The sequence below is a fragment of the Pinus tabuliformis genome, chromosome J (assembly GCF_031772625.1).
Source record: "Pinus tabuliformis cultivar Carrire ecotype Pingquan chromosome J, CPIR1, whole genome shotgun sequence".
Taxonomy (NCBI): Eukaryota; Viridiplantae; Streptophyta; class Pinopsida; order Pinales; family Pinaceae; genus Pinus; species Pinus tabuliformis.
The window spans coordinates 1,237,512,426-1,237,536,778 of record NC_142295.1 but is presented as its reverse complement, the minus strand read 5'-3'; positions in this window follow the sequence as shown (position 1 = coordinate 1,237,536,778).

Below are 24,353 nucleotides of genomic sequence, written 5' to 3'. Positions count from 1 at the left end.
AATATTCAAGGCAAGTTCAAAATTGTATGCAGCCATTGAAGATTCGTTAATGATATGTTGCTGTTGTCATAAGAAGGGCGTTCGATACATATATACGTGTCCATGTGATTGTTGTCACTGTGCACTTCGATTTCCACTTGGGTATACCTTTACATATTCGGTTCCTCTTCTCGGCGGTTCCTCTTCTCGGCCCACTGGTAATCCATATGCTCCTCAGCCCCGGTCCAGTCATCATTCCACTGCAACCACCGGTTTGACTCAACATACCACCACAATGTTTGCAATTTCCTGCGGTTATGTCAAAATTTCCTTCAAAAGATTGGTTTGTTTAAGTTATGGCATGGAGAATGTGTATTATTTATGAGGAAACCTTTCTATCGGGCATCAATAGAAAAAAAATCACTCATATAATTTATCACACAACACCTCAACGGAGCAGAGTGGCAATGATAACAGAATTGTCAGCGTGGTAAGCTTTTGCATTCAGGTGTTTGGAGAACTTTTCAATTAAGTTCATAAATTTTGTGTTTGCAATAATGGGCATTCAAACTGGTGCATGCAATTGTCAGAGCGTTGATTTATGTGCGCGTTGATTAATCTCAACTCATGCTTTATATATGTGATGGAGTTGTTTCATGTCGGTTCGTATATAATGTTGGTCTAACTGTTCACAACCCAATAGCCACCATTAAATTGTGGAAATTGAAATCGATTAGAGGAAGGATTTTCTCTATAAGATCTCTTGTCGTCATCTTTTGTCTCTCTTGGAGAATAGTGGCCGAATACGCACAAGATTGGTCCCTCCGGTTGTAACCATTATGCCCTATGAATGTCTCTTCCCACTGTGGGTTCATACATACCACTCCATATCACAGTGAATATTAAACTGTGATACCAAACCACCTCATACATCTCTCCATACCGCTCTCTCATACCTCTCTGTCCAACTTGCTCCGCATGACCTAAAACCTTGGTTAATGGATGTGTTTTTATATATAACTTGAATGTGAGGCAACACGACTTGCAACATGTGCATTGGGGCACTAACGTAAGTGACTGTCTTACAAAGAAGCAAAGTTTCCGCTCACATTGACTGCGTCAGAAGGGAGAATCTGGAAGCTATAGAATCGAGTGGCAGCAAGACAATGTGAAGAACGATTTGCAAGAGTAGTTTTCTCTCTTCTCCAATCATCCAAGAAATTATATAGCTGCGACCGAAGTATCATGTCGCTCAAATGATTCAGAGATAACAGAGGAGGCCGATAAGAGCATTGATAGTGTCAAGACCGTGAAGCTAAAAACTCTAGACAAACTTGCAGGTCTGAGGCATTGGTCCTTCATTTTAGAAATATATTGTGGGTGATTAAGGTCAGAGACATCATTTGCCTCCCATTTCAGAGACACATTGACACAGGCTGAAGCAATTTTGTGGCCCAAATCTAAGGAGAAATCTTCGACCCTGTGGTTGGCATTTAATATTGGACAGTCTGTTGCATTTTTGAACTGAGAGCGGATGGGTTAAACTTTGGCTGCCATGAGAAGAGTTTTGCTGTTGACAGAGAAAACCTATTGATTTTGTAAATTTGAAGGGAAGGAAGAAGCTTTTGTTCTGCTTGGGCTAATTTTTAGAGAGAGATTCTAGATATATTTTTTCTGTTTAGTAAAGATATCAAGAAATGACTCAAATTACTGAAATATTAGAATTCTTAAAAACTCTCATACATTCCTCAGATCATGATACAGTGAGAATAAGCAAAGTTTCTCTAGTTGATATTAGAACCTGTTTGTATAATGTACAAGAAGATATTGAGTTTTTGCAGCTTGAGACAAAGCTACAGCAGGAAGAATTACAGCAGTGGAGTCATCATTCTGAATCTGTTTCTGTTCAGAACAATGAAACAGACTCCCATGAACAGCAAGTCAATAATGGTACAGTTCATTCAAATAAAGCAGCAGTTGTACATGCAGATGCAGAAATTCAGTCTGCACTTCCCAAGCCCATCATCAGACCTTGGGAACAACTTGTTCACAACAAGCACAGAACTGGTCTTGGATATGACAAGGACTTGTCCTTTCATATTCCAGACTATGCCAAGCCCATTTAGTTTCAGAGTGCTGGATTCATTTATGACAGTTCACCTGCTCCTAATGACAGTTCAGCTTCAACTGTTCCAGACTCTGCCCCTCTTCCACAGCAACAACAATAATAGATCGTGAAATGCCAACACTGTGATCGAGTTGGCCATTTGAAAGATCACTGTTTTGATCTTCATCCATGTAAGCACTGTCATAAAACCAGTCATTCTTCACTTAGATGCTTCAAAAACAAACGTCTTGCAAGAACAAACATTCATCTTGGATGGATTGCTTCTTGGCAATGGGCATCAACAGCCAAGAAGATATTCCAAACACATGTCAGAACTTGTTCCAGAATATTGAACAGTCTTGCAGTTGAGTTTTCTCCATCTTCTCACCTTGTACCTGACAGGGTGGGAAATGATGGTCATCTACAAGCTTCAAAGTCACATCAAGCGAGCCTGAGCCACAACCTGCCACACCAGTTTCAGAGTTGCAGCCAGAGACAAAGATGCCTGAACATGCCTTCAGTTGGCAATCTGGGACACTTCCTCTAGCAGAAGACTCCAGCTTCTTGCCAGTTTTGGAAGAGTTCCAGGAATTACAGAGTTGTTGGTCATCCTTAAACCATCACAGATTGAGAACACTTCCTCTAGCAGAAGACACCAGCTTCTTGCCAGTATTGGAAGAGTTCCAGGAATTGCATTAAGCATTCCAGAGTTGTTGGTCATCCTTAAACCATCACAGATTGAGAACAATTCCTCTAGCAGAAAACTTCAGTTTCTTGCCAGTATTGGAAGAGTTTCGGGAACTGCACTAAGCGTTCCAGTGTTGGTGGTCATCCTTAAACCACCGCCCTTTTTTACCAACATTTCACAGAGCACATTCAGCCTAGTGCTGCCATGCATTTTTTGCACATTTTGTATTACAGCTCTCTTCTTGGACTCATACATAACCCTTCGGATTAAGGGGGGGAATGTTGGACACCTAATCCTAAAGGGTTAGCGTGGAAGTTGAATGGAAAAAGCAGTCCAAGAGACCTTAGGATCTGAATCCCAAGAGTCACCTATTGTACTATAAATGTACATCTTTTGTTAATAAAAATTGTACTCACTGATTTATCTTTCCTATTGCTTTCCTATCCATGTGAGTTTAACAAAGTTGAATGTTTAAAAAGTAAAAAATTACTTTGTAAAAAAAACAGTCTAAGATTATCATAGAATTTATTCTATGTCTCCTATTGTAGATTTTCTTTTCATTCTCTCATACATACATACACACACACACAGATATATATATATATATATATATATATATATATATATATATATATATATATATATCTTCTTTAGCATGCTTTAGATATGATTCAACTTTCAAATATTATGTATTTTTCCATAAATAAATCATTTTTATTTTTTTTGAATGGATAAACATTTTAATTTTTCTTATTCCTTATTATTTCATTGCGTAACAATTTTTTTTTAAAATTTAATATAATTTCAATTTTCCATGATAAAAGATAAAGGTTTAAATATTTCTCATAATACATTTTTTTTTTCTAAACTAGAAAATTTGTATTACTAAAAATTTGCATATGAGTGTAGCTAATACGCCAAAAGAATGACAATTAGGGTATAAAATTGACCAACTTTTCATGAAATTTTTAATTGTAGTTTAACCAAATAAAATATGTTTCAACCAAGTAATATCATAGATACATATGCTTTATATTACTTTAAAAAGACAAATTTAGTCAACCATGTTCATTCATGCGGCCATACCAATTAATGATTCAATGCAATTATGTATAGTCATTATTTATGTAATTTCAAAGATTTTACATATATGCTAAACCATTCTTTAAAAGTTTTCATGTCAAAACCATTAACTATAATTTATTTTGAAGAGGAACAATGGAGCTTAGCTTTCAATGTGATGAGTTACACTTAAGGATAATATTATAGATAATAAAATAAGTTTGAAGCCACTTTTAAATAGAAATTTGGGAGGATTCTAACATTTCAAGCAATACTAATATGTAAGGCGTGCATTTTGAAGAATTCATAAACTTTTGATAATCAAGAAGTATAGCACTCTCTGAATGCCCTAACACCTAAAAGGTGCAAAAATGTTTAGATTCAAGCATGAAGGTGTCAAAGAAATCACAATCTTGGTAACTACTCTAGGCCCTAACCGAGACTCCACTCTCTAGGCTTTACCGTATATCCCATCCCGAGATTACTAGGCCTAATGAAGAGCACCCACATCTAGGCTTTACCGTATATCCCTCCATTCATCGGTCAAGGATTCCTAGGCACACCAAGGCAACACAAAATTTGGCTTTACCGCAACCCACAGTTCAATTCAAGGGTTACTAGGCCATGTGTTCTTTTATTCAGAGATCCACCTCACTCATCTTTAAATCCATCCGACAATCTAGCTCAACCAAAACATGAAAACCCCATCACACCATGGCTATACAGAAATGGCAAGGCTAGGCTGAAAACATTGTCACTCCTGGCAAAACCCATGCCATGAAAGCAAAGAACCACATGCAATACCATGCATGTCAAATCTAGCTAGGAAAACACACATGAAAATCCATACCTGCAAAGAATCCTATTGTAGATGCTTGTAGAATGCCTCAATAGTGTTGAGACTTCAAGATAAGCGATGACTCACCCACAATACATATTTGGGCTATTAGAAAAAACTTGTCTTTTGCTTCACTCACACTTTGGAATCCTTTGCATACACTTGAGCCTAAAGTATGAATATTGAAACCCAAATCTTAAATTTTGAGACTCACATAACATGTCTATACCCATGGGTCATTGGTGTTGTAGTAAAGCCGAATTTGGTGTTGCCTTGGTGTGCCTAGGAATCCTCGACCAGTGAGTGGAGGGATATATGGTAAAGCCTAGATGTGGGTGCTCTCCATCACGCCTAGTAATCCCAGGATGGGATATACGGTAAAGCCTAGAGAGTGGAGTCTCAGTTAGGGCCTAGTGTAGTTACCAAGGTTGTGATGTCTTTGATACATTCATACTTGAATCTAAACATCGTTGCACCTTTTAGGTGTTAGGGTGTCCGGAGAGCGCTATACTTCTTCATTGTCAAAAGTTTATGAATTCTTCAAAATGCATGACCTACATATTAGTATTGCTTGAAATGTTAGAATCCTCCCAAATTCCTATTTAAAAGTGGCTTCAAACTTATTTTATTATTTATAATATCATCCTTAAGTCTAACTCATCACATTGAAATCTAAGCTCCATTGTTCCTCTTCAAAATACATTATAGTTAATGGTTTTGACATGAAAACTTTTAAAGAATGGTTTAGTATATATGTAAAATCTTTGAAATTACATAAATAATGACTATAAGAGAATTGTCATTATGTTGGCATATGCAAATTTTTAGTAATACAAATTTTCTGGTTTAGAAAAAAAAACCTATTATAAGAAATATTTAATCCTTTTATCTTTTATCATGGAAATTTGAAATTATATTAAATTTAAAAAACAATTGTTAAGCAATGAAATAATAAGGAATAAGAAAAATTAAAATGTTTATCCATTCAAAAAAAAATGAAAATGATTTTTTATCCAAAAAAACATATAATATTAACAAAATAGTAAAGTTTATTTTAATTTATGGAAAATTCGAAAATTGAATTGTATCTCAAATATGGTAAAGAAGAGATATATATATATATATATATATATATATATATATATATATATATATATATATATAAGAATGAAAAGAAACTCTATAATAAGAGAGAAAGAGAATAAATTCTATGATAATCTTAGATTGGTTTTTTTACAAAGTAATTTTTTACTTTTTAAAAATTCAACTTAATAAATTACTTCATCCTATTTATAGTATTTATTTTTGAAAATAAAATAATTTTAAAAAGAATAAAATTTATTGTTATTGTTAATTTTATTAATAAAGTAAAGAAATAAATTTAATTGTTTCAAAATTAAATAAATCATTATTCTCCATATATATTATTGAAAACTTGAAATATTAAATTTCCTTATCCAATTAATTATAGTATAAAAAAAATTATACCCAATTGTTTCAAAAACTTTTTCTTAGATTTAATTCAGTATGGCATAGTATCTTAAAATTGTCTTATCTCGACCAATTGATTTTTGCAATCTTCTAGAAAAAGCCATGTAGAAATAATTTAAGTTGAATTTGAAAAAAATACAAAAGATAAAGAATAACAATTTTATTATTATTATTATTATATATATATATGTAAAATTATAATTATAATTATAATTATAATTATAATTATAAACCTCTCTAAATAAATATAAAATCATTAAAAATAACATCACAGATATCTTTTGACTTATAGGTACTTTTTGAGCATATAAAAACCACTATAAACCAGACATTCCAACAACCTAAAATCATATCAAACTCGGACTTGAAATAACAATAAAAGCTAAGTTACACCCTCTTATTTTTTCATACAGGCAACTGTATTTTTTATTTTGCAAGATGAAGGAAATCAAACCTTATCTAAGAATGGAAAGGAACATTACACACCTCTATACCAAAAACCAAAACGAATGCCAAAAACACATTAAAAAATCTCCATTAATTAAAATGGGATTTCAAATAACTATGGAAACTCCAATAATTTTAACTTGCAATCTTACTAAAAGCATGCGAGAACTGGTGGTAGCTAAAATTAATAGACATGTATTTTTCATTCAATGTGCTCTGTTTTTGAACTTTGCCATTGGCCATTGCATCTTTTGCATGCACCTGGTGTGCAAGCTCTACAAGTATTTGGCTGTTAATTACCATCCAACAAAAATCAAATACAAAAAGTTAATAAACTATTTATTTAAAAGCTGGTTAAATAAAAACTATACAATTTTTGACTAGTAATTTATCGTTATTTAAAATGCGAAATGAACCTTATTTATTTATTCAATTGTTAGCACTCCATAATTTCCTTTGCTCTCAATGTTATTTAAAATGCGAAATGAACCTTATTTATTTATTCAATTGTTAGCACTCCATAATTTCCTTTGCTTTCAATATAATGCTTTGCCATTGGCCACTGCATCTTTTGCATGCACTCGATGTGCAAACTCTACAAGTCTTTGGCTATTAATTACCATCCAACAAAAATCAAATACAAAAAGAGGTGTGCAAACTCTAAAAGTCTTTGGCTATTAATTACCATCCAACAAAAATCAAATACAAAAAGTTAATAAACCATTTATTTAAAAGCTGGTTAAATAAAAACTACACAATTTTTTACTAGTAATTTATCGTTATTTAAAATGCGAAATGAACCTTATTTATTTATTCAATTGCTAGCACTCCATAATTTCCTTTGATCTCAATATAATGCAGTTTTTGACCACTATTTTTCCACAAATGAAGTGAAAGTGATAGAGTTACACTGAAATAAAAAACCATGGCAAAGTGGCGTGACCTATAAGGAAAACTAGCAGAGTGGTAGAACAAGGATCACCTTGTCATTTACTAGTGAATGTAGTGCAGATCGGTAAGCTATGAACAAACCCAACAAACCTTGCAATCTCCACTTCTATACCGCTGGAATATTGCAAATCAAATCCGTAGGCTATTCGGAGCCGCTATCCATGGAGAGAGTCTGCTTCCTGTTCATCGTCTCCTACACGATGGACTCCAATGCTGGGGAGCAGATTTTTCAGCCATTTAAATAGCAAGAGTTTCAGGTCATTGTAGCAGTGCCTAACCTTTTCAAGAAAACTCCAATGGAGCAATGGTTGAAAAATATTGATAAAAGTGATATCAATCGCTGGGATATAGAGGGATTGAACTGGTGTCTTGTTGGGTGTTGCTATAATGGAGGATGATGTCGCCATGTCGATGCCTATATGCAAAAGTCTGAGATTGTCAATACGAAGACAAAAATGGAGAAGAGAGTCATAGTGTATCCACTGAACAAGATAATGAACAAATTTCCCTAGCAATTTGAAATTTGAAATCCTACACATTGAATGCGTTTAAATTTATCAATTATTCACCATTGGCATTGAATTGGGGCGGTTAGAGCTGTTAGATATGCAAGCCTGTTCCGACAGTGATGGGAAAATCAAGAACAATCGCGGACAATCTCCAACATATATGTATCACTATCAATACAAATGTCACTTCCAACTCCAAAAGTTATAGACTATGTCGGAAAATAATTCCAGTAACAATTGTCGAAAAATTTCCCAACGACAGAGACTTCGGGAAATTTCTCCACCTGGTTAGACTACTCCTTAAATATATAATTCCAAGTTCCCACACTCCGGACGAAGCCTACATTTAAGTTGATAAATCTATTGACATGTACGAACTATGGGAAAAATCCTTATTAGCTTGTATACTATTTGGAATCATTAGGAGATAATGGAATGCCCTAGGTGGATGGGCCTTATTGACTTATACGAACTATGGTACCCATCCTTATTAGCTTACATCCTATTTGGAAATGGGCCTCGTAGGTAGGGATGGAATTTGACGGGCATTTTTCCCGTCATAAGGCCTTTTGCACGTATTTGACAACTGGAATTTGTCAATGCCCATTTTGAATGACGTGCCCGTGTTGGAAGGTATTAATTCCAACTACCCATCATTATTATAGCCGCTAGATTAATCTAGATAATTCAGCAGATGTTTCAAGTGGAGTTTCTAGAATTCATTGACAAATGGGCAAGCTTCCTGAAGAAGCCACTACCCCATTGAACTCTAGAAAGATCTCTGTCATGTATAAATATATTTTCAATCAACAAATGAAGGTAGGTTCTAAGTGTTCAAAGTTATGTGTTTATGTGTTTAACTGTGTGCTCTCTGATTTGGTATCAGAGCTCAGGTGAGCTGTGTTTGGCCAGGGTCACAAGTGCTCCATGGTGTGAATGGTTTTGTTTGCAGTGAAATCCGTAGGCAGTTCTAGTGTGGATTATTTTTTGAGCAATTTTGCTCTTACTGACTTGGTGAAATCTGTTGCTAAGTCTATTTTGTGAATATTAGTGAGGTTGCTTGTGCCTGTTGTGGATCACAACATCTTTAGTTGTGTTAAAAGAAGAGTGTACATGTAGCAAAGTGAGAATTGGTGCCCCATTTCAGAGAGAGTGGAAACATCTCCGTGCCTATATCTAATTTGAAGCACAGTTTGTGAGTTCTCAATCCCCAGAGGAAAAGATAAATGTTAAAGATTGTTTGTGTAAAGTTGTGGCTTCCATCATGATTGGAGAGGCCCGGTAGAAGTTCAATGGTCTTATTGGAGTAAAATAAGTGGGATAATATTGGATGTTTATCTTTTTTATGATGTTTTGGAAAGTCTATTTGGAATTATTTTTGGGCCTGGTAATATATTTTATTTCAGTAGTATTTTTGAGTCACAAGAACTATTAGATCAACACAATGATTTTGTTGATGACCATAAATATTCAGAGGTGGAGTCCATTCCACAGGAGAGCAAAACTTGTTTGTCCTTGAACCCAATTTCTAGTAATGTGATTGGCTTTGTTTCTAAGATTTCTGCAACAGTAGAGGATACTACCATGAATGTTGTTCGCAGGCCGCTCATGTTCAAACATGAGTGCATTTTGGTGGCTCCTTATGGAAATTGGGGATAACTTGAATTAGATTACCTTGTTCAGGGTCTTGCATAGTATCCCAATCCGAAAAATGTTGTTGATGTTAAGTACATAAAGCTAGAGCGTCAAGGACCCTGTAGCGAAGCCTCGAGTGCAAATTATTTGGAATTTGACTCTATGGTAGAGTGATGGGTCAACAGAGGAGACATTCTCGGAGAGAATTGAAACATGTGAGGAGAAAGAATGAAATGGCAATAGTTGCAGAAGAATATGAAATGCTTCAACAAAAAGTAGATCTGAATCAGATAGAAGGATTTGAAGGCACTGATGCAATACTGAAACGATTAATGCCAGTTCTGCCAATTTTCTGAGGTAAAAATTTTAACCTTTGGGCAATAAAAATGGAGGGATTGTTTGGTTCAGTAAATTTATGGCAATTTTTTCAAGGAATTTCCATAAATGCCAATGATAAAAGTAAAGGTGCAGTAGCATTGTTTCTCATCATATCAACGTTAGATGAAAATATTTTGTCAAGTATTTTGTATGAATTTGGTGAAATATGTGATGCAAAAATATTTTGAGATATTCTTGAAATGAAATACAATATGGAGGGTAGTGAGAAAGCTGAAGTTGATGAAGGTGTTGTTGCTAAAAGTGATTGTGTTGAAAGCATCATAGCTGGGATTGAGGCTGAAAATATGTCTTTAGCTGACAATAGAGTAGTATGTGATATTAAGAAAACTCCCTATGATGCAGATATTTATGAAGTCAAATTTGATGACAATTATGTATCTCATGATGAGTCGTTCAATATGATGCTTGAAGAGCATCTTATTGATGAGTTGTTGTTTGGTGAGAAGAGTTTCCTACCTCCATACACAAATCAAATGTAGGACAACATGTTTGCAGCAACAAAATTGACGAAAGAGGTTGAAGACATGAATCAATCAACTATGTCAGAAAAGAAAAATGAAGGAAACAAAGCTCTTTCCAAAGAGCATGATGACAAAAATCAATATGGTTTTTTTAATGAATCTAACATTGTTTTTGAGTGTGCAGATATTGACAATCAGAAAGAAGCAACAAAACTTGAAAAAATTGCAAACATTAAGGACAAGTATAAGTCCCAAGAACGTGAAGCAATGTTGAATACAAAGAATGTTAACCTCCAATCAAGAAAGGAGAAGCTCAATCACTATCTTATGACAATAAAGGTGAAGATGAAATTGCACCAGCAAAGGAAAAGGAACAAGCATGGACCCTTTAATAAGAAGGCAAAAATGAAATGTTTTATTGTAAGCCTAGCTGAGACTTAGACCAGCAGGCATGTCAATTAAGAGTATGTTTACAGTATATGGTTGGAATTAAGGGGGAGTGTTGGAAGGTATTAATTCCAACTACCCACCATTATTACAACCTCTAGATTAATCTAGAGAATTCAGTAGATGTTTCAAGTGGAGTTTCTAGAATTCATTGACAAATGGGCAAGCTTCCTGAAAAAGCCATCGCCCCATCGAACTCCAGAGCCCGAAAGAGTAAAAGACATATTTTTTACGTTTGGAACTTTTTCCAAAACGTTCTTATGCACCAAACGTTCTTATGCCCCTTTATTTTTCATATAACGGGGTATTTTTTGGGCAAGATTTTTTTCACTGAAAATATGCTAAATTCTAATCAATGTCGGTAACCAATAAGCATATTAAATTATGTATCGCATTATCTAGATTCAGAGTAGGAACGGTAACTTTCTAGATGGTATATAGAAAGCCCAAAAAACTACCAAGGGTTTCTTTTTGTTTTTATTTATTTTTTCTTTTTGAAAAATATGGGCTTTAAAATATTTGGGTATTTTTCCTGGTTTGAATGGGATTGATCTGATGAAGGATGGGTGCAGATTCAACCGCCCTTGTCCTTTCCCTTGTGTAGAGCAGAAAATAATAATTAAATCAAAGGCTAAGAAATTGTGTCATTGCAGTGCAAACATTTCGTCAAGTAATTTGCTTCCAAATTCGAGCGCTTTGCCGATGATCTTCCAATGGTTTCTTGCGTTTCTCTAGGTATTCGTGTTTGAAGGATTTTGATGCATTTGACCTACCAGCCAGCTAGGAGCCCGTATGGTCCTCGGGAATATGCACCCGTCTTGAGAGGACGAACAAAGAAGAATTCATCTGGTGGGGGAGCGTGGGGGATTTTGGAATCACGAAATGCATTTTCACATGATATGACAATGGATTCGATTGCTTGGTTGGTTTGACTCTTTTGGGTCGAAGGAAGGAACTCAGAGAAGCAAATTTCTGTTGGATTTGGATTCTTGGGTTTTACTTGAGCGATGGATTGGGTTGGTGAATGCTATTTGTTGCTGCGGGGGTAATTGAAGAGAATTTATGTCTATTTCTGGTGTTTGTGGTAGATTTCCATGGAGGTTGTATTGGAGCAGCGGTTAACGGTAAGGCGGCATTGGGACTAGCTATGGCTTGCCCTGTGGTGTCGTGCAAGGTTGCCTTTTTGCTGGTGGCGAGGCCGGTGAGGAGTCGAGGCAAGTGGAACCGTGTGTTGGGCATTCTGCAGGATTTTGAGGAGAGATTCTCTACTCCTTTGTATCGTTTGAGGCAACTGGTTGACGCCATGGCTGTGGAGATGCATGCCGGCTTGGCCTATGAAGGGAAATAAGTTCAAGATGCTGCTCACCTTCATCGCCAGCCTGCCCACTGGGTATTTTGTATCAAACTTTATATTGGATAATGTTAGAAATTATCTCTGAATTTATATGGAAGTTAGTTTTATTAGAAATCTGGTTGATTTTAAATGATAATTTAAAGATTAGGCATCTAAATATTCAGATTGCATAATATAAATTGTTGGTTTTAAATGATAATTTAAATATATGCAACTGATAACCATTTTGTATTTTACTTAGGACTAATTATATACAGCGTGGTCTAACTAGCCGAAGGAATTGCCCGAAAGGTTATGGAAATTTTGGTTATATTTAGAGAAAATCTGGCAAGGATTTTTGTCCTAGTGTTTTTGATGGCACCGAATCCATTTCCACCATCAAAAACAAGATTCAAACGCTACCTCTACAAAGATATTTTGAATTTTTTTTTCCCAGATTCTAACCACTTTTGGCTGTCCGGGCAATTCCCAGTAGACGACTCCTATATATACTAAGCAAATTTCAAATGTTTAACATTTTTTTGTTGAAGCTTCCAGAACTGAGTTACAAATTGTTGGTTTTAAATGATAATTTAAATATATGCAATAGATAACCATCTTTTATTTTACTAAGGACTAATTATATACTTTTAATCAACAAATTTCAAATGTTTAACACTTTTTTCTTGAAACCTCTACAATTGAGTTTTTTCATATTTTGGTTTTTTGAAGGGATAAATATATGAAATTTTTAAACATAATTATGTTATTGAAGGGTAGTTTTTTAATCAAACATTTATTGGTGAAGGGTTATTTTTATTATGAGAATGTCACTCTTGAAGGACAAAATTTTCAACATAACATTTCTTGACGGAAATCCTAAATACCCAAAACGTCAAAAAAAAATTATATGACGGGTAAAGAGAAATCCAAATTCCAACTGTGCTCATAGGAGTTAAAATTAACGCCATTATGCACGTTTTGAATTTTTTTAACAGTCAAATGCAAGTTATTTCAAAATATACAGGTTATTATTAATTTGTTAATAATTTCTAAAACTGTACTAATTATGTGGATGTAATAAAATTATAAGTTTTATATATATATATATATATATATATATATATCGACTTTTTTTAACCGTCAAATATAGACTATATATATATATATATATATATATATATATATATATATATATATAATTTTTTTTTAACTGTCAAATATAGACTATTTCAGAAGTGGTAGTCTAAAGAGACTATTTTTTTGCCCAGTCATATTTTGAGAAAATCTAGCAGGAATTTTTGTAAATCCAAGTTAAAGTTGTTAAACTTCAAAATTTTAAGTGCTCTAGACATTTGCTAATAATTTCTAAAACTGCCATATAAGCATATAATAAAATTACTAAATTTTGTTATAAATATTGTTGGAATGTTAATTCCAACTGCAGGCTGTAGGCGGACGTGGGCAGCGACGGATGGCGACTCAGCAAGCACAACGACGGGAGCACAAAACCGTTCAGCAAACCCGCCTGAAACGTTTCGGACCACTTTCCGGCAAAGGCATTTTCCGGCTAATTGAACCCGATGCAATAAAATTTGGGCACGCGTCCCACCCCATACGTCAGCATACGTAATATTTCGGGACGTAAAGTTCAGTCAAGTGATGGCACCCGATATCTCCGTCCATCGTCCGATCCGCCCCATCAATCTCCGCCATCGATTGTTCGAAGTTGCATTCGAGCATTTCGGGACATAAAGCTCTGCAGCAAACTGGCTCCCGAAATCCTTGTCCGCCGTCCGATCTGCTCCATCATTCTCGTCCGTTGATTTATTCAAACCTGCATACGAGCCAACAATTAAAAGCGTTGCGTGGAGTAAATCAAACGTTTGACTCTCACTGCCGGTCCTGTCTGCAAAAGGAATTAAATTGAATTTATTGTGGTTCGTAAATGGTTGGTAGAACATTTAATTTTATTATTTTTATACCAATGAGAGGTATGGGCATAAAAGGTCATATTCACGTATTATCTTTTTTGGGAATGTATTGGATATGCATTAAAAAGCTAAAAAACAAATGCATATGTTTTTTTGTAATATGTTTAAAAAAAAAGGAATGTGCGTTGACCATTTTTGTAATGAACCACGCAGCGAAGAACCATGTAATTTTTGCACAGTAGTGCATAAATGAAAAACGTGGAGCGCATATGTTCTGGTGTAATTTTTTATGCAGTTGAATATATTGTAAAAACGAAGCAGGAGCCAAAGCCAAGGAAATGCACAACAGTGCATGAAGAAAAGAAAAGAGGGGAGCGTATATCGTTCAGTAACTTTTGTTGACTAGTGGTGAAGCTCGCGGCAGCGAAAGAACAATGGAGATGCACAGCAGTGCATAGATCAGTGTTGATTTTTTTAATGTATTGGATATGCATTGAAATGCAAAAGAAAAGAACGCACAGGTATTTTTTTTGAAATAGGAATGTAATGAAATTTTACTGCATATGTAAAATAGTTTTACAACAGTAATGTAAAAAGGGTTTTTACAGCAGTAAAAGAAAATGAGAATTTTACCCAACAGTGTAAAATCTCAGGTGGAGACACAGTTTAGTTTTTGATGGCTGAATGTAATTTTTGGTGAATTCCTCTCAGTAAAAGAGGATGAATGTTGTTTCAGGCATTTTATATTTTAATGAATACAAGGATTTTTATGGCTGTGTAATACTCTGTTTTGAGAATTTTTATTAAAAGCTTCCCTGTGAAAAAAGATCCTGTGGCAGAAGGAAACAGAGCATTGCCTCTGTGTGGAGTTTATTTAGTTTGTTTTTGGGATTTTGCCAGAAAAATCCCCAACAGTGGTATCAGAGCAGGTTTAGGCTCTTTGAAGGTGACAAAGAAGCTGAAGGAAAGACTCTTGTTGCAGCAGTAAAGCTTCTCCAGCAGTGTGAAGTTTCAGCCAAAAGGATTCAGGTATTTCTCAAGTTTTTGAGTTATCGTTGAAGAAACAGTCAGCATTTTGAAAACATAGTGAGGTATTTGAAGTATAGTTAAGAATGGCAAGGTCAAAGAAGAAAGCCTCCAATCCTCCTAAGGTTGTGTCTCCCTCCTCTATTAAAATAGAAAAAAAACTATTTGAAAGCATTCTATTTGAGGCTTCAAAGTTTAATGGAAATTTTGATATGTGGGAAATAAAAATGAGGATTGTCTTACAGTCTCAAGGGATTGAAATCTGGGAATCAGTGATTGATGATAGCAAGAAGGATAAAGAATCCATGGAGTATGATGCACAAGCAGCAAAAACTATCTTGGATGGACTGCCTGATTCTGTGAAGAAGAATCTAGGGAAATATTCATCAGCAAAGGATATTTGGGACAGACTGCATGACCTTCATGCAAAGGGAGCACTGACCATGACCATCAGTGAAGAAGAAAATTCTGAACCCATCATAGAAGCTGAATGTGAGAAGGTTGACCTCATCAAACTTCAAGTAAAAGAAAGGGATGAAGAGCTCGTCAAGCTTAAGAAGGAGCTTGATCAAAGCAAGAGAAAGCATCATGAAGAAGTCATATCAATGACAACTCAGTTGAATAAAGCAAAGAAGCAGGAAGATGCCTTGACAAGTTAACTTGAACAAAGGCACAAGAGAGTGAACAAACTTGTAGAAGAGATTGGACAGTACAAGGTAGAGGTCTCCTCCCTTAAGTCTGAACTACAAGAAGCCAGGAAGCAGGCACAAGGAGCTGAAAAGAAAATGGAGAGCAGTCAAGCAGAAATCTCCAAAATGAAGACAGATATCATCTCTCTTAAAATAGTAGCAGCTGAAGCTACTCGTAGCAAAGAAGAAACTGAGGAACAACTTGCAAAGAAAAATAATGAGTGTGAAAGATTGGAAGAAGAGATTGTCCTCCTTAGGAAAAAGGTTGAAGGGATGAACAAAATCATGAAGAGCTCTCAAGCCTTGGATGACATGCTCAGCTATCACAGATCTCCATCTGATAAATCAGGACTCGGGTATGTAGGTGAACCCTCAAACAAGAATGAAAATGCTTTAAGCAAAGGAGATGTGAAGAAGCCAGAAAGAAATGGTGATGCTCCTAGTTCCAGCAAAGGCAAGGAGAAAAATGAAGGCTGCAATAGAAGAAATTCTACTCCAAGTAGAAAATCAGCTCCAAGAAGAAATGTAGCTGATGTCAAAGAGGCAAGATGCAATGGTTATCATCAAAGAATCTCAAGGCAGCAAGGCTTCAGAAGTACATCAAGGAAACCTCCATCTCCCAGGTACCAAAGTTCATTTTTTGGTTATTGTTATGCTTGCTCAAACTTTGGTCATATGGCAAAAGACTGTAGAGAATTTCACAGAGATAGATGTTGTAGTCTTCGACAACCTCCAAGAAACAATTTTATAAGAAGAAATCATGAATTCTTATTCATGAACAATGTTGAATGTTTCAAGTGTCATAACATTGGGCATATGGCACGTGATTGTAACTTAACATGGGCTCTTACACAAGCTAGACCCATGCAAAAGAAGAAAGTTACACAAGTATGGAGAAGGAAGGAAATACAGTGTGAAAGTCCCTTGAGCTTTGCAACTAATCTAAGTTTCTTTTGAGAAGAGTCTGCTGAAAGAAAACAATGCATACATTAAAGGGGAGCCTGTAATTTTTTTATATTTATTGTTGAACTGTATTAACAGTCACTCTTTGATGAAGATCTTTTTATAGGGGAAAGATATGGAATTAAATCTGCCATAAAAGCAGAGAAGAAAAGTCTGCAGGGCATGGAGATTGAGTGGAGGATGTATTGCAGCGCAGCAGAGCGCAAATGAAATCTTTTTTTGTTGTTAATCCCTCTGAAATGTAATATGCAGCGATGATGAAAAATGTAATGTTTTTTTATCACATATGCAATGCAATGTGCACAGAAGTGCGGAGAAGAAAAAGGGGCAGCATTGAAATGTGAAGTGCAACAACGCAATAAGGAAAATGAGAAGCAAGGAGACCCGCACAGCAGTGCGAAGGGAGAACATAGAACAGGGGCAGCATGGAAACTTTTGTGTGTGGAGCACATGGATTAGAATGCACAGCAGCTTGGAAATTTTTTTGTGGAGCACATGCATTGAAATGCATAGCAATGGAATTTTTTATGTAATGTGAGAGAATATACTCACAGCAGAGTGAGTGTAATGCACAACAGATGAAATGTTTTGTATTGGCAATGAAAACGCAAAGCAGTGAGAGGAAAATGAGAAGAGGGAAAAACGCAGCAAAGCATAAATGCCTAGTGTTTGAGAATGCAATGAATTTTTTCACACAGCAGTGAAAAGGGTAATTTAAGTTTTCTTTTTGTTGTTGGAGAATATGTAGTAAAAACACACAGCAGTGTAAATATGAAAAATGCAGCAGCATGACGTTTTTTTGTTGAAGAAATGAAATGTAATGGGCAGCAGCACATGTAAAAGAAATTTTTCTTTACAGCAGTAAATGTAAGTGCAGTGAGTGTGTTGTTTGCATCTGAAATGCAAGTGAGACACAGCAGAAGTACGATTGTAATCAATGAAGGGGAGCACGCAGCAGCGTGAAGAAAAGTTTTCCCATTGTGAAGAAGGGAAGCACGCATAAGTGCACAAGTAAAGAATTCTCACACAACAGTGTGAATGTGAGAAAGGAAAGGCGCAGCAACGCATATGTAAGAATTTTTTTATTAACGCACAGCAGTGCACGTGTAGACGCAGTAGCGTGGAGCAGACACAGCAGTGTGGGGTAGACGCAGCAAAGAAGATGGCACAACAGTGCAGCAGAGAATATGCAGCAGCATAAAAGAACAATGTAATGGGTATGCACAACAGCGCAATGAATGTTTTGTCTTGGAACTGCACTTGAAGCAGTCATTTGGTGAAACTCTATGTTAAAAAGGAAGGTGCTTTTCAGCACAGTGTCATGGTGAATCCCTCAATCAAGAGGAAGATGCTTTTCAACATAGTGTGGTAAATCCCTCTGTCATGAGGAAGGTGCTCTTTAGCACAATCACAGGTGAAACCCTCTATTAAGAGGAAGACTATTTTGTTGTTTGTGGAACTGCATCAGAAGCAGTTGGTGAATCCCTCTATGTGAGAAAGATGTCTTTGTAACAGCAGTGTTGGTGAATCCCTCTATGTGAGGAAGTGTTTGGGTATAACTGAATGCCCAACAGTTGAAATTAAAGGGGAGTGTTGGAATGTTAATTCAACCTGCAGGCTGCAGGCGGACGTGGGCAGCGACGGATGCCGACTCAGCAAGCACAACGACGGGAGCACAAAACCGTTCAGCAAACCCGCCTGAAATTTTTCGGACCACTTTCCGGCAAAGGCATTTTCCGGCTAATTGAACGCGATGCCATAAAATCTGGGCACGCATCCCACCCCATACGTCAGCATACGTAATATTTCGGGACGTAAAGTTCAGTCAAGTGATGGCTCCCGATATCTCCGTCCATCGTCCGATCCGCCCCATCAATCTCCGTCGTCGATTGTTCGAAGTTGCATTCGAGCATTTTGGGACATAAAGCTCTGCAGCAAACTGGCTCCCGAAATCCTTGTTCGTCGTCCGATCTGCTCCATCATTCTCGTCCGTTGATTTATTCAAACCTGCATACAAGCCAACAATTAAAAGCGTGGCGTGGAGTAAATCAAATGTTTGACTCTCACTGTCGGTCCTGTCTGCAAAAGGAATTAAATTGAATTTATTGTGGTTCGTAAATGGTTGGTAGAACATTTAATTTTATGATTTTTATATCAACGAGAGGTATGGGCATAAAAGGTCATATTCACGTATTATCTTTTTTGGGAATGTATTGGATATGCATTAAAAAGCTAAAACAAATGCATATGTTTTTTTGTAATATGTTTTAAAAAAAAGGAATGTGCGTTGACCATTTGTAATGAACCACACAGCGAAGAACCATGTAATTTTTGCACAGCAGTGCATAAATGAAAAACGTGGAGCGCATATGTTCTGGTGTAATTTTTTATGTAGTTGAATATATTGTAAAAACGAAGCAGGAGCCAAAGCCAAGGAAATGCACAACAGTGCATGAAGAAAAGAAAAGAGAGGAGCATATATCGTTCAGTAACTTATTGTTGACTAGTGGTGAAGCTCGCGGCAACGAAAGAACAATGGAGATGCACAACAGTGCATAGATCAGTGTTGATTTTTTTTAATGTATTGGATATGCATTGAAATGCAAAAGAAAAGAACGCACAGGTATTTTTTTTGAAATAGGAATGTAATGAAATTTTATTGCATATGTAAAATAGTTTTACAGCAGTAAAAGAAAATGAGAATTTTACCCAGAAGTGTAGAATCTCAGGTGGAGACAAAGTTTAGTTTTTGATGGCTGAATGTAATTTTTGGTGAATTCCTCTCAGTAAAAGAGGATGAATGTTGTTTCAAGAATTTTATATTTTAATGAATACAAGGCTTTTTATGGTTGTGTAATACTCTGCTCTGAGAATTTTTATTAAAATCTTCCCTGTGCAAAAAGATCCTGTGGCAGAAGGAAACAGAGCATTGCCTCTGTGTGGAGTTTATTTAGTTTGTTTTTGGGATTTTGCCAGAAAAATCCCCAACAAATATATATATATATATAATTTATATGTTTAAATTTATATCAAGTTGGCAGTCAGTACCCACTACTAGCCTACATGTGTGGGAGGTGTGCCTGTATCATAAGGAATAGTCTCTAATGCAACTTTTTGGGAAATCTGCCCAACGCATTTTTCTTATTTCCCAATTGATGTGACATTTCCCTCACCCGTTGCCGTCCGTCAACTGCCGATATGCCCTCCACGTTGTCCCCATAGCATGTCATTCATCATATATGATACATAGACCATCATCCATCAAATTTAAATTTTAAAATTTCCGCGTTTTACCCGAAAGTTGTTTTCAATTTGAATGGCACAGCCGGTACTCTCGCCAACATTTGGCTTCCCCAAACAACCAGACACTAGTCTTGCTAAGATTCGGTCTCCCCAGACAACCAGACACTAGTCTTGCAAACATTCGGCTTCCCCAAACCGCAGGGTTCGCTCTCGTCTGATATGAATGCACCTTTCGCTACGGTGCTGGATCATTCACACCAAACCCTGGTCATGGAAACATTGGTTTCATTATTTACAACGACAATGATGGTTTTGTTGTGGAGAATGTTGGGTATTTTTAATGGAGAAAATACCAAAACCAAATAAAAAATTCACCACAGAGGCAATGCTCTGTTTACTCTGTCCAGGATCTTTTGACAGAAAACCTCTTAGAAACAAAATGACTCAGATGACACCATTAAACTGACACAAAGCATTTCTATTAATTAAAAACAAACTGAAACTCTGTTACATATTTCTTCCTCTGTGCAAAGAGGGATCTCAAAAACAAAACTCTGCTGCTCTCACAGATTTTCCACTGCTGTGGATATTACATAAAACAATTTCAAAACATACCTCTGTTTTTCAATGCTAGACCAACATTACAGCACTGCTGTGCATATACAAAAATGAAAATCGCACTACTGTGCACCAAAAAGACAACACGAAAAAAAAACTACCCTATCGCAGCCACAATACATACTTCATAAAAGACATACGACATTTTTTTTGACTTACGTAACAATATATAAAACTTATAAAAAATTATGTGCCCATATCTATATTAAAGGCATGCCCATAATGTATTAAATACGTGCCCATAACAATATTGAAGCCTCCACCAAAGAAAATACGACAGGCATTAAAAACCATAAGTTTCCACCTACGGCGGTCAACGGGAAAAAACTTTCACTCCACGCAAAGATCTGACTTGTCGCGGGCGGTTATGCATCTTCGGGAAGTCAACGGCGGAGATTATGCGTCCAGATCGCTGAGCTGATCCGACGTGGTTCGCACACCATCCACCAGCAAAACAAACGGACTTTAGCGTCCGGGGAAAGTGGTTTTGGGGCGTTCGTACATGGGACGCATGGCGGAGTGTGAAGGTGTTCGGAGCCTCCCCTTCGGATACCGCCTTCTGCGAATGGTGGTGCGGGGAGACCGGGCTGGTTTTCGAAAACCTCCACCGCGCTGTTCAAATTAACATTTTAACACTCCCCTTTAATTTTAACAGCTGCGCGTTCAGTCATTCCCAAACACTTTCTCAAAAATTCGAAACTCTTCTGAACCAGTGGCTTTGTCAAGATGTCTGCTACCTGTTCCTGGGTCCTGCAATGTTCTAGGACAATTTCTCCATTGTTCACTAACTCTCTGATGTAGTGAAACCTTGTGTCGATGTGTTTCGTTCTCTTATGAAACACTGAATTCTTTGACAAAGCAATAGCTGAGCTATTGTCACAAAAGACCACTGTCGCTTTTGCCTGCTCTTGGCCTAAGCTTCTCAACATCCTTCTCATCCATACTGCCTGACATGCTGCTGCTGTCGCTGCCACATACTCTGCCTCTGCTGTAGATAATGCTACAATGGACTGCTTCTTAGAAGCCCATGAGATGGCTCCTGAACCCATATTAAAAACATAACCGGAAGTGCTCTTCCGATCATCTACACTTCCAGCCCAATCACTATCAGTGTATCCAACCAAATCTGAATGTTCTGAGGCATGATATAAAATTCCAAACATTTTGGTACCTTTCACATACCTCAAAATTCTCTTTGCTGCCTGCCAATGTGCTTCCTTTGGCCTCTCCATGAACCTGGAAATCAAACTAACAGCATACATTAAATCAGGCCTGGTTGCTGTTAAATACATAAGGCTGCCCACAATGCTTTTGTATAAACTAGGATCAAAATCCTTGCTGCTGTCCTCTCTGCTGAGCTTTAATCCCATCACTGTGGGAGTGATGGCTGCCTTGCATTCTTGCATGTTAAATCTGCCCAAAACTTGATTTACATATCTTGCTTGAGATATAAAAATTCCTTTTTCATTTTGATCTACTTCTATGCCTAAGAAGTATCTCAACAACCCCATGTCAGTCATTTCAAATTCATTCTTCATGACTGATTTAAAATTCTCAATGAGATAAATATCATTTCCAGTGAAAATAACATCATCTACATACAAGACAACAATTAAAATTTTACCATCCTTTTCCTTGATGTAGACTGTGGGTTCTCCTTCACATTTGTCAAATTCATTATCCAAGAGATATGAATCTATCCTGCTGTACCATGCTCTTGGCGCTTGCTTCAGCCCATAAAGAGCTTTCTTCAATTTGCACACTTTGTGCTCTTCTCCTTTCTTCTCATATCCGAGAGGCTGTTCCACATAAACCTCTTCCATTAACACTCCATTTAGGAATGCTGATTTCACATCCATTTGGTAGACTTTCCATTTGTTTTGTGCTGCTATGGACAGCACTGCTCTCACGGTTTCCATTCTTGCAACCGGGGCGAAAGTCTCCTCATAATCTCTCCCATACTGCTGCTTGTAGCCTTTGACAACCAGCCTTGCTTTATGCCTTTCAATCTTGCCTTCAGCATTGCTCTTGGTCTTGTAGACCCATTTCACACCAATGACTTCTTTGCCTTTTGGTAGCTCAACCAAATCCCATGTTTTGTTTCTCTCTATGGCATTCATTTCCTCATCCATAGCTTCTATCCATTTCCTATCTTTAATAGCTTCTTCAAAATGGATAGGATCATCAACATGACAAAACAAGGCAAATAAGGAATTTATTCCTTCTTCATAAATTTCACTTAGATTTCTAAACTTCTTACCTCTTTCACTTGGTGTGCAAGTGCTTGAAGATGCACTTGAGTTTCCTCCTTGTGGTGTGCTTGGAGAAGCACTCTCATTGATCCTCAATGGTGTACCTTGCTGTTCTTGTGTTGGTGCTGCTGTTTGGGGATTCATTTCAGCCACCTCCTCTTCATCTTCATCATGAGGCAAACAGCTTTTAATGTTCACTGTTTTCTCTATGCTTCCATCCCAAGCTTCCTCTTCAATGAATTGAACATCCCTGCTGACAAAGAACTTCTTGGTAGATGGAATGTACAGCCTGTAGGCTTTGGATTCATCACTGTATCCAATGAAGATGCATTTCTCCCCTTTGCTGTCCAACTTCCTCCTTAGTTTATCTGGAATGTGTGCATAGGCCACACACCCAAAAACTCTCATGTGGGTGACTACTTGCTTTTTCCCACTCCATGCCTCTTCTGGCACTTTGTTCATGACTGCCTTTGTAGGACACCTGTTCAAAATATAAACTGCACAATGTACAGCTTCAGCCCAATACTCATTTGGCAAATGCTTTGCCTTCAACATGCTCCTTGCCATCTCCATGATGGTTCTGTTCTTCCTTTCAGCAACTCCATTTTGTTGTGGGGTGTACCGAGTTGTGAACTGTTTATGTATTCCATTTTCTCTACAAAACTTTAGGAATTCATTTGAGATGTACTCACCTCCTCTATCAGTTCTCAATACTTTTATGTGCAGCCCGCTTTGGTTCTCCACAAGTGCTTTGAAGTTTTGGAATTTCTCAAAGACTTCACTTTTGTTTTTGAGGAAATATATCCAAGTCTTTCTTGTAAAATCATCAATGAATGTCAAGAAATATACGCTGCCAGCTAATGATGGAGCTTGCATTGGTCCACACAAATCTGAGTGGATAATCTCTAAGGGTGCCTTTGCCCTTATACTTTTCCCTGATGGAAAACTCTCTCTATGTTGTTTGCCTAATATACAACCTTCACAAAGGCTGTCCGGCTTCTCTATCAATGGTAATCCTCTTACCATTCCTTTTCTGCTCAACAAATTTAGACCTCCAAAATTTAGATGCCCGAATCTCAAGTGCCATAACCAGTTCTCATCCTTTGGCACGCTTTGGAAGGCCTCTTGGGTGACTGCTGCCATTTCCTTCTTGTTCTTCAAGTCTGCCCGGATCCGGAGAGGGAACATCCTGTTCCTTGTCATTTTTACCTCAGCAATGCATCTTTTGCTGGGTGGTATATCCATGATGGTGCACACATCATTTACAAAATAAACATTGTA